Source organism: Colius striatus, chromosome 28, assembly GCF_028858725.1.
Source record: "Colius striatus isolate bColStr4 chromosome 28, bColStr4.1.hap1, whole genome shotgun sequence".
NCBI classification, from domain to species: domain Eukaryota; kingdom Metazoa; phylum Chordata; class Aves; order Coliiformes; family Coliidae; genus Colius; species Colius striatus.
The window spans coordinates 1,950,617-1,959,132 of NC_084786.1; positions in this window are offsets into that span (position 1 = coordinate 1,950,617).

Consider the following 8,516-nt stretch of genomic DNA (forward strand, 5'->3'; position numbering starts at 1 on the left):
GGGTAGACCTGGCAACCGTCGCGCCCTTGGTATTTGCCGGGGGATAGGAAAGGTAGACCTGGCCACCGCCCCGCCGCTTTTTTTGCCGGGGTAGACCTGCCGGTCCCGCCGCGCTGCTTTTTAAAAAGGGTAGACCTGGCGACCGTCGCGCCCTTGGTATTTGCCGGGGATGGGGATGGTAGACCTGGCCACCGCCCCGCCGCGCTTTTTTTTTAAAGAGTAGACCTGGCCACAGTCGCGCCCTTGGTATCTGCCGGGGGATGGGGAAGGTAGACCTGGCGACCTGGTGAAAGACCCGCCGCAGTGCTTTGCCGGAGGCGTAGACCTGGCGACAGCTCCGCCGCTTTTTTCTTTTTTTTTTCCCCGCCTACGAGGGACAAGATCTGACAGCCCGGCCGCCACGTTCTTTCGGATGGGTAGACCTGGCGACGATTTGCCGGCGGCGATGACCTGGCCGAAACCGAACCTCCCGCCCGCCCCCCCTTTCCCCCCCCCCCCCCCACCATTTGCCAGGGAGGGTAGACCTGGCGGCAGCCCGGCCGCAACGTTCTTTCGGTTGGGTAGACCTGGCGTCGACCTTGCCGCTATGAGTTCCGACGGGGTAGACCTGGCCGCAACTTAACCCCCCTTCTCCCCCCCCCCCGCGCCCCCCCGCCGATTTGCCAGGGAGGGTAGACCTGGCGGTAGCCCCGCCGCATTTGGGGTGGTTTTTTGGTTTTTTTGGTTTTTTTTTTTTTTTTTCCCCCCCCCGCCTACGAGCGGGTAGACCTGGCAGCCCGGACGCCACGTTCTTTCGGAGGGGTAGACCTGGCGACGACCTTGCCGCTATGATTTCCGGCGGGGTAGACCTGGCCGCAACCTAACCCCCCTTCTCCCCCCCCCCCCCCCCCCCCGCGCCCCCCGCCGATTTGCCAGGGAGGGTGGACCTGGCGACAGCCCCGCCGCTATCAGCTGCCGGAGGGGTGGGAAGACCTGGCGAAAGACCCGCCGCAGTGCTTTGCCGGAGGCGTAGACCTGGCGACAGCTCCGCCGCTTTTTTTTTTTTTTTTTTCCCCCGCCTACGAGGGGCAAGACCTGACAGCCCAGCCGCCACGTTCTTTCCGATGGGTAGACCTGGCGACGACCTTGCCGCTATGATTTGCCGGCGGGGATGACCTGGCCGAAACCGAACCCCCGCTCCCCCCCCGCTTCCCCCCCCCCCCCCCCCCCCCCCCGCCGATTTGCCAGGGAACGTAGACGTGGCGGAAGCCCCGCCGCTTATGGGGTTTTTTTTCCGCCTACGAGGGGGTAGACCTGGCGACGACCTTGCCGCTATGATTTGCCAGCGGGGTAGACCTGGCCGAAACCGAACTCTTCTTTCCCCCCCAACCTCCCCCCCTCGCCGATTTGCCAGGGAGGGTGGACCTGGCGACAGCCCCGCCGCTATGATGTTCCCGAGGGGTAGACCTGGCAGCCCAGGCCGCCGCGTTCTTTCGGAGTGGTAGACCTGGCGACGATCTTGCCGCTATGTTGTTACCGGCGGGGTAGACCTGGCCGAACCCGAACCCCCCGCCCCCCCCTTCCCCCCCCCCCCCTTCCCCCCCCACCCCTCCGCCGATTTGCCAGGGTAGGTAGACCTGGCGGTAGCCCCGCCGCTTTTGGGGTGTTTTTTTTTAGTTTTTTTAATTTTTTTTATTTTTTTTTTCCCCCCGCCGACGAGGGGGTAGACCTGGCAGCCCGGACGCCACGTTCTTTCGGAGGGGTAGACCTGGCGACGACCTTGCCGCTATGATTTCCGGCGGGGTAGACCTGGCCGCAACCTCACCCCCCTTCTCCCTCCCCCCGCGCCCCCCCCGCGCCCCCCCGCCGATTTGCCAGGGAGGGTGGACCTGGCGACAGCCCCGCCGCTATGTTTTTAATCATCACACACGCGCAAATTAAAACTCCTGGCCCTGGAAATGACTTCCGCCGATGTGTGTGTCCATTGAGCGTTGATTGCTCTTAGCGTAGCAACAAACTGTAATACATGAATTAAAACTGAATGAAGAGGATTCATCCCAATTCGATTCTTAACTCAAAGGTAGTTAGCTAGTGGGGTTTTTTGTTTTGGTTTTTTTTTTTTTTTTTTTTTTTTTTTTTACTCATAAACAAATGAACTTCATCAGCTAATTGTCTAGTGACAATGAATTAACTAAGTAACGAATTCATAGATAACCATTTAGCTTACCTCGTCGAGGATGCCGCCTGGCCGCAGAATCTTCCGAGCAAACAAAAACACGCGCATGCCGCTTGCACCCCGTTCCTCTTTTCTTATTGTTCCTTTGCAAACAGACGCCTGCTGCGGGCCCTGGGTCCGTTGCCCCTCTCCGCCGTCACCCCGACAACGGGTTCATTGTGACGCAGGCCGTCCCCCGCCGAAACCTTGCAAACCCAGGCCCGCTGCGAGCCTGGGGACCGTTGCCCCTCTCCGCCGTCACCCCGACAACGGGTTCATTGTGACACAGGTCGCCCCCGCCCAGACCTTGCAAACGGACGCCTGCTGCGGGCCCTGGGTCCGTTGCCCCTCTCCGCCGTCACACCGACAACGGGTTCATTGTGACGCAGGCCGCCCCTGACCAAACCTTGCAAACCCAGGCCTGCTGCGGGCCTGGGGACCGTTGCCCCTCTCCGCTGTCACCCCGACAACGGGTTCATTGTGACGCAGGCCGCCCCTGACCAAACCTTGAAAACCCAGGCCCGGTGCGGGCCCGGGGTTTTGTTCCCCTCTCCGCCGTCACCCCGACAACGGCTTCCTTGTGACGCAGGCCGTCCCCCGCCCAAACCTTGCAAACCCAGGCCTGCTGCGGGCCCTGGGTCCGTTGCCCCTCTCCGCCGTCACCCCGACAACAGGTTCATTGTGACGCAGGCCGCCCCCGACAAAACCTTGCAAACCCAGGCCTGCTGCGGGCCTGGGGTTTGTTGCCCCCCTCCTCCGTCACCCCGACACCGGCTTCCTTGGGCAGTACCTGATCGCAGTACCTGATTGGGTGCAGGACCCTCCCGACTTAGCCGAACGGCCCTGAGGACGAGGAGCTACTTCGCTGCTCCTTTCCAGGGAATGGGGTCGACTGGGAGCCGACACGAGCGCATCACACGGACACACGCAGGCATGGGGCGCATCGACGCAGCCGGTGACGCGGGCTGCAAGACAACAAGGCGGCGTTATCAACACAGTTGCAAACCTTTTCTTGTCCCTTCCTGGCTTTCGGACTCCTCACCCACTGCCGCCCTCCGCTGCAGGCCCACGGTCCGTTGTCCCTCTCCTCCGTCACCCCGACAACGGGTTCATTGTGACACAGGTCGCCCCCGCCCAGACCTTGCAAACGGACGCCTGCTGCGGGCCCTGGGTCCGTTGCCCCTCTCCGCCGTCACCCCGACAACGGGTTCATTGTGACGCAGGCCGCCCCTGACCAAACCTTGAAAACCCAGGCCCGGTGCGGGCCCGGGGTTTTGTTCCCCTCTCCGCCGTCACCCCGACAACGGCTTCCTTGTGACGCAGGCCGTCCCCCGCCCAAACCTTGCAAACCCAGGCCTGCTGCGGGCCCTGGGTCCGTTGCCCCTCTCCGCCGTCACCCCGACAACAGGTTCATTGTGACGCAGGCCGCCCCTGACCAAACCTTGAAAACCCAGGCCTGCTGCGGGCCCGGGGTCCGTTGCCCCTCTCCGCCGTCACCCCGACAACGGGTTCATTGTGACGCAGGCCGTCCCCCGCCGAAACCTTGGAAACCCAGGCCTGCTGCGGGCCCTGGGTCCGTTGCCCCTCTCTGTCGTCACCCCGACAACGACTTCCCTGTGACGCAGGCCGCCCCCTGACCAAACCTTGCAAACCCAGGCCTGCTGCGGGCCCGGGGTTTTGTTCCCCTCTCCGCCGTCACCCCGACAACGACTTCCCTGTGACGCAGGCCGCCCCTGACCAAACCTCGAAAACCCAGGCCTGCTGCGGGCCCTGGGTCCGTTGCCCCTCTCCGCCGTCACCCCGACAACGGGTTCATTGTGACGCAGGCCGCCCCCCGCCCAAACCTTGCAAACCCAGGCCTGCTATGGGCCCGGGGTCTTTTGCCCGTCTCCACCGTCACCCCGACAACGGGTTCATTGTGACGCAGGCCCGCCCCCGACAAAACCTTGCAAACCCAGGCCTGCTGCGGGCCTGGGGTTTGTTGCCCCCCTCCTCCGTCACCCCGACATCGGCTTCCTTGGGCAGTACCTGATCGCAGTACCTGATTGGGTGCAGGACCCTCCCGACTTAGCCGAACGGCCCTGAGGACGAGGAGCTACTTCGCTGCTCCTTTCCAGGGAATGGGGTCGACTGGGAGCTGACACGAGCGCATCACACGGACACACGCATGCATGGGGCGCATCGACGCGGCTGATGACACGGGCTGCAAGACAACAAGGTGGCGTTATCAACACAGTTGCAAACCTTTTCTTGTCCCTTCCTGGCTTTCGGACTCCTCACCCACTGCCGCCCTCCGCTGCAGGCCCACGGTCCGTTGCCCCTCTCCTCCGTCACCCCAACAACGGGTTCATTGTGACGCAGGCCGCCCCCACCCAAACCTTTCAAACCCAGGCCCGCTGCGGTCCTGGGGTTTGTTGCCCCTCTCCGCCGTCACCCCGACAACGGGTTCATTGTGACGCAGGCCGTCCCCCGCCGAAACCTTGCAAACCCAGGCCCGCTGCGAGCCTGGGGACCGTTGCCCCTCTCCGCTGTCACCCCGACAACGGGTTCATTGTGACACAGGTCGCCCCCGCCCAGACCTTGCAAACGGACGCCTGCTGCGGGCCCTGGGTCCGTTGCCCCTCTCCGCCGTCACCCCGACAACGGTTTCATTGTGACGCAGGCCGTCCCCCGCCCAAACCTTGCAAACCCAGGCCTGCTATGGGCCCGGGGTCTTTTGCCCGTCTCCACCGTCACCCCGACAACGGGTTCATTGTGACGCAGGCCCCCCCCCGACAAAACCTTGCAAACCCAGGCCTGCTGCGGGCCCTGGGTCCGTTGCCCCTCTCCGCCCTCACCCCGACAACGGGTTCATTGTGACGCAGGCCGCCCCTGACCAAACCTTGAAAACCCAGGCCTGCTGCGAGCCCTGGGTCCGTTGCCCCTCTCCGCCGTCACCCCGACAACGGGTTCATTGTGACGCAGGCCGTCCCCCGCCGAAACCTTGGAAACCCAGGCCTGCTGCGGGCCCTGGGTCCGTTGCCCCTCTCTGTCGTCACCCCGACAACGACTTCCCTGTGACGCAGGCCGCCCCCTGACCAAACCTTGCAAACCCAGGCCTGCTGCGGGCCCGGGGTTTTGTTCCCCTCTCCGCCGTCACCCCGACAACGACTTCCCTGTGACGCAGGCCGTCCCCCGCCAAAACCTTGAAAACTCAGGCCTGCTATGGGCCCGGGGTCTCTTGCCCCTCTCCACCGTCACCCCGACAACGGGTTCATTGCGACGCAGGCCGCCCCTGACCAAACCTCGAAAACCCAGGCCTGCTGCGGGCCCTGGGTCCGTTGCCCCTCTCCGCCGTCACCCCGACAACGGGTTCATTGTGACGCAGGCCGCCCCCCGCCCAAACCTTGCAAACCCAGGCCTGCTATGGGCCCGGGGTCTTTTGCCCGTCTCCACCGTCACCCCGACAACGGGTTCATTGTGACGCAGGCCCGCCCCCGACAAAACCTTGCAAACCCAGGCCTGCTGCGGGCCTGGGGTTTGTTGCCCCCCTCCTCCGTCACCCCGACATCGGCTTCCTTGGGCAGTACCTGATCGCAGTACCTGATTGGGTGCAGGACCCTCCCGACTTAGCCGAACGGCCCTGAGGACGAGGAGCTACTTCGCTGCTCCTTTCCAGGGAATGGGGTCGACTGGGAGCTGACACGAGCGCATCACACGGACACACGCATGCATGGGGCGCATCGACGCGGCTGATGACACGGGCTGCAAGACAACAAGGTGGCGTTATCAACACAGTTGCAAACCTTTTCTTGTCCCTTCCTGGCTTTCGGACTCCTCACCCACTGCCGCCCTCCGCTGCAGGCCCACGGTCCGTTGCCCCTCTCCTCCGTCACCCCAACAACGGGTTCATTGTGACGCAGGCCGCCCCCACCCAAACCTTTCAAACCCAGGCCCGCTGCGGTCCTGGGGTTTGTTGCCCCTCTCCGCCGTCACCCCGACAACGGGTTCATTGTGACGCAGGCCGTCCCCCGCCGAAACCTTGCAAACCCAGGCCCGCTGCGAGCCTGGGGACCGTTGCCCCTCTCCGCTGTCACCCCGACAACGGGTTCATTGTGACACAGGTCGCCCCCGCCCAGACCTTGCAAACGGACGCCTGCTGCGGGCCCTGGGTCCGTTGCCCCTCTCCGCCGTCACCCCGACAACGGTTTCATTGTGACGCAGGCCGTCCCCCGCCCAAACCTTGCAAACCCAGGCCTGCTATGGGCCCGGGGTCTTTTGCCCGTCTCCACCGTCACCCCGACAACGGGTTCATTGTGACGCAGGCCCCCCCCCGACAAAACCTTGCAAACCCAGGCCTGCTGCGGGCCCTGGGTCCGTTGCCCCTCTCCGCCCTCACCCCGACAACGGGTTCATTGTGACGCAGGCCGCCCCTGACCAAACCTTGAAAACCCAGGCCTGCTGCGAGCCCTGGGTCCGTTGCCCCTCTCCGCCGTCACCCCGACAACGGGTTCATTGTGACGCAGGCCGTCCCCCGCCGAAACCTTGGAAACCCAGGCCTGCTGCGGGCCCTGGGTCCGTTGCCCCTCTCTGTCGTCACCCCGACAACGACTTCCCTGTGACGCAGGCCGCCCCCTGACCAAACCTTGCAAACCCAGGCCTGCTGCGGGCCCGGGGTTTTGTTCCCCTCTCCGCCGTCACCCCGACAACGACTTCCCTGTGACGCAGGCCGTCCCCCGCCAAAACCTTGAAAACTCAGGCCTGCTATGGGCCCGGGGTCTCTTGCCCCTCTCCACCGTCACCCCGACAACGGGTTCATTGCGACGCAGGCCGCCCCTGACCAAACCTCGAAAACCCAGGCCTGCTGCGGGCCCTGGGTCCGTTGCCCCTCTCCGCCGTCACCCCGACAACGGGTTCATTGTGACGCAGGCCGCCCCCCGCCCAAACCTTGCAAACCCAGGCCTGCTATGGGCCCGGGGTCTTTTGCCCGTCTCCACCGTCACCCCGACAACGGGTTCATTGTGACGCAGGCCCGCCCCCGACAAAACCTTGCAAACCCAGGCCTGCTGCGGGCCTGGGGTTTGTTGCCCCCCTCCTCCGTCACCCCGACATCGGCTTCCTTGGGCAGTACCTGATCGCAGTACCTGATTGGGTGCAGGACCCTCCCGACTTAGCCGAACGGCCCTGAGGACGAGGAGCTACTTCGCTGCTCCTTTCCAGGGAATGGGGTCGACTGGGAGCTGACACGAGCGCATCACACGGACACACGCATGCATGGGGCGCATCGACGCGGCTGATGACACGGGCTGCAAGACAACAAGGTGGCGTTATCAACACAGTTGCAAACCTTTTCTTGTCCCTTCCTGGCTTTCGGACTCCTCACCCACTGCCGCCCTCCGCTGCAGGCCCACGGTCCGTTGCCCCTCTCCTCCGTCACCCCAACAACGGGTTCATTGTGACGCAGGCCGCCCCCACCCAAACCTTTCAAACCCAGGCCCGCTGCGGTCCTGGGGTTTGTTGCCCCTCTCCGCCGTCACCCCGACAACGGGTTCATTGTGACGCAGGCCGTCCCCCGCCGAAACCTTGCAAACCCAGGCCCGCTGCGAGCCTGGGGACCGTTGCCCCTCTCCGCTGTCACCCCGACAACGGGTTCATTGTGACACAGGTCGCCCCCGCCCAGACCTTGCAAACGGACGCCTGCTGCGGGCCCTGGGTCCGTTGCCCCTCTCCGCCGTCACCCCGACAACGGTTTCATTGTGACGCAGGCCGTCCCCCGCCCAAACCTTGCAAACCCAGGCCTGCTATGGGCCCGGGGTCTTTTGCCCGTCTCCACCGTCACCCCGACAACGGGTTCATTGTGACGCAGGCCCCCCCCCGACAAAACCTTGCAAACCCAGGCCTGCTGCGGGCCCTGGGTCCGTTGCCCCTCTCCGCCCTCACCCCGACAACGGGTTCATTGTGACGCAGGCCGCCCCTGACCAAAGCTTGAAAACCCAGGCCTGCTGCGAGCCCTGGGTCCGTTGCCCCTCTCCGCCGTCACCCCGACAACGGGTTCATTGTGACGCAGGCCGCCCCCCGCCGAAACCTTGGAAACCCAGGCCTGCTGCGGGCCCTGGGTCCGTTGCCCCTCTCTGTCGTCACCCCGACAACGACTTCCCTGTGACGCAGGCCGCCCCCTGACCAAACCTTGCAAACCCAGGCCTGCTGCGGGCCCGGGGTTTTGTTCCCCTCTCCGCCGTCACCCCGACAACGACTTCCCTGTGACGCAGGCCGTCCCCCGCCAAAACCTTGAAAACTCAGGCCTGCTATGGGCCCGGGGTCTCTTGCCCCTCTCCACCGTCAC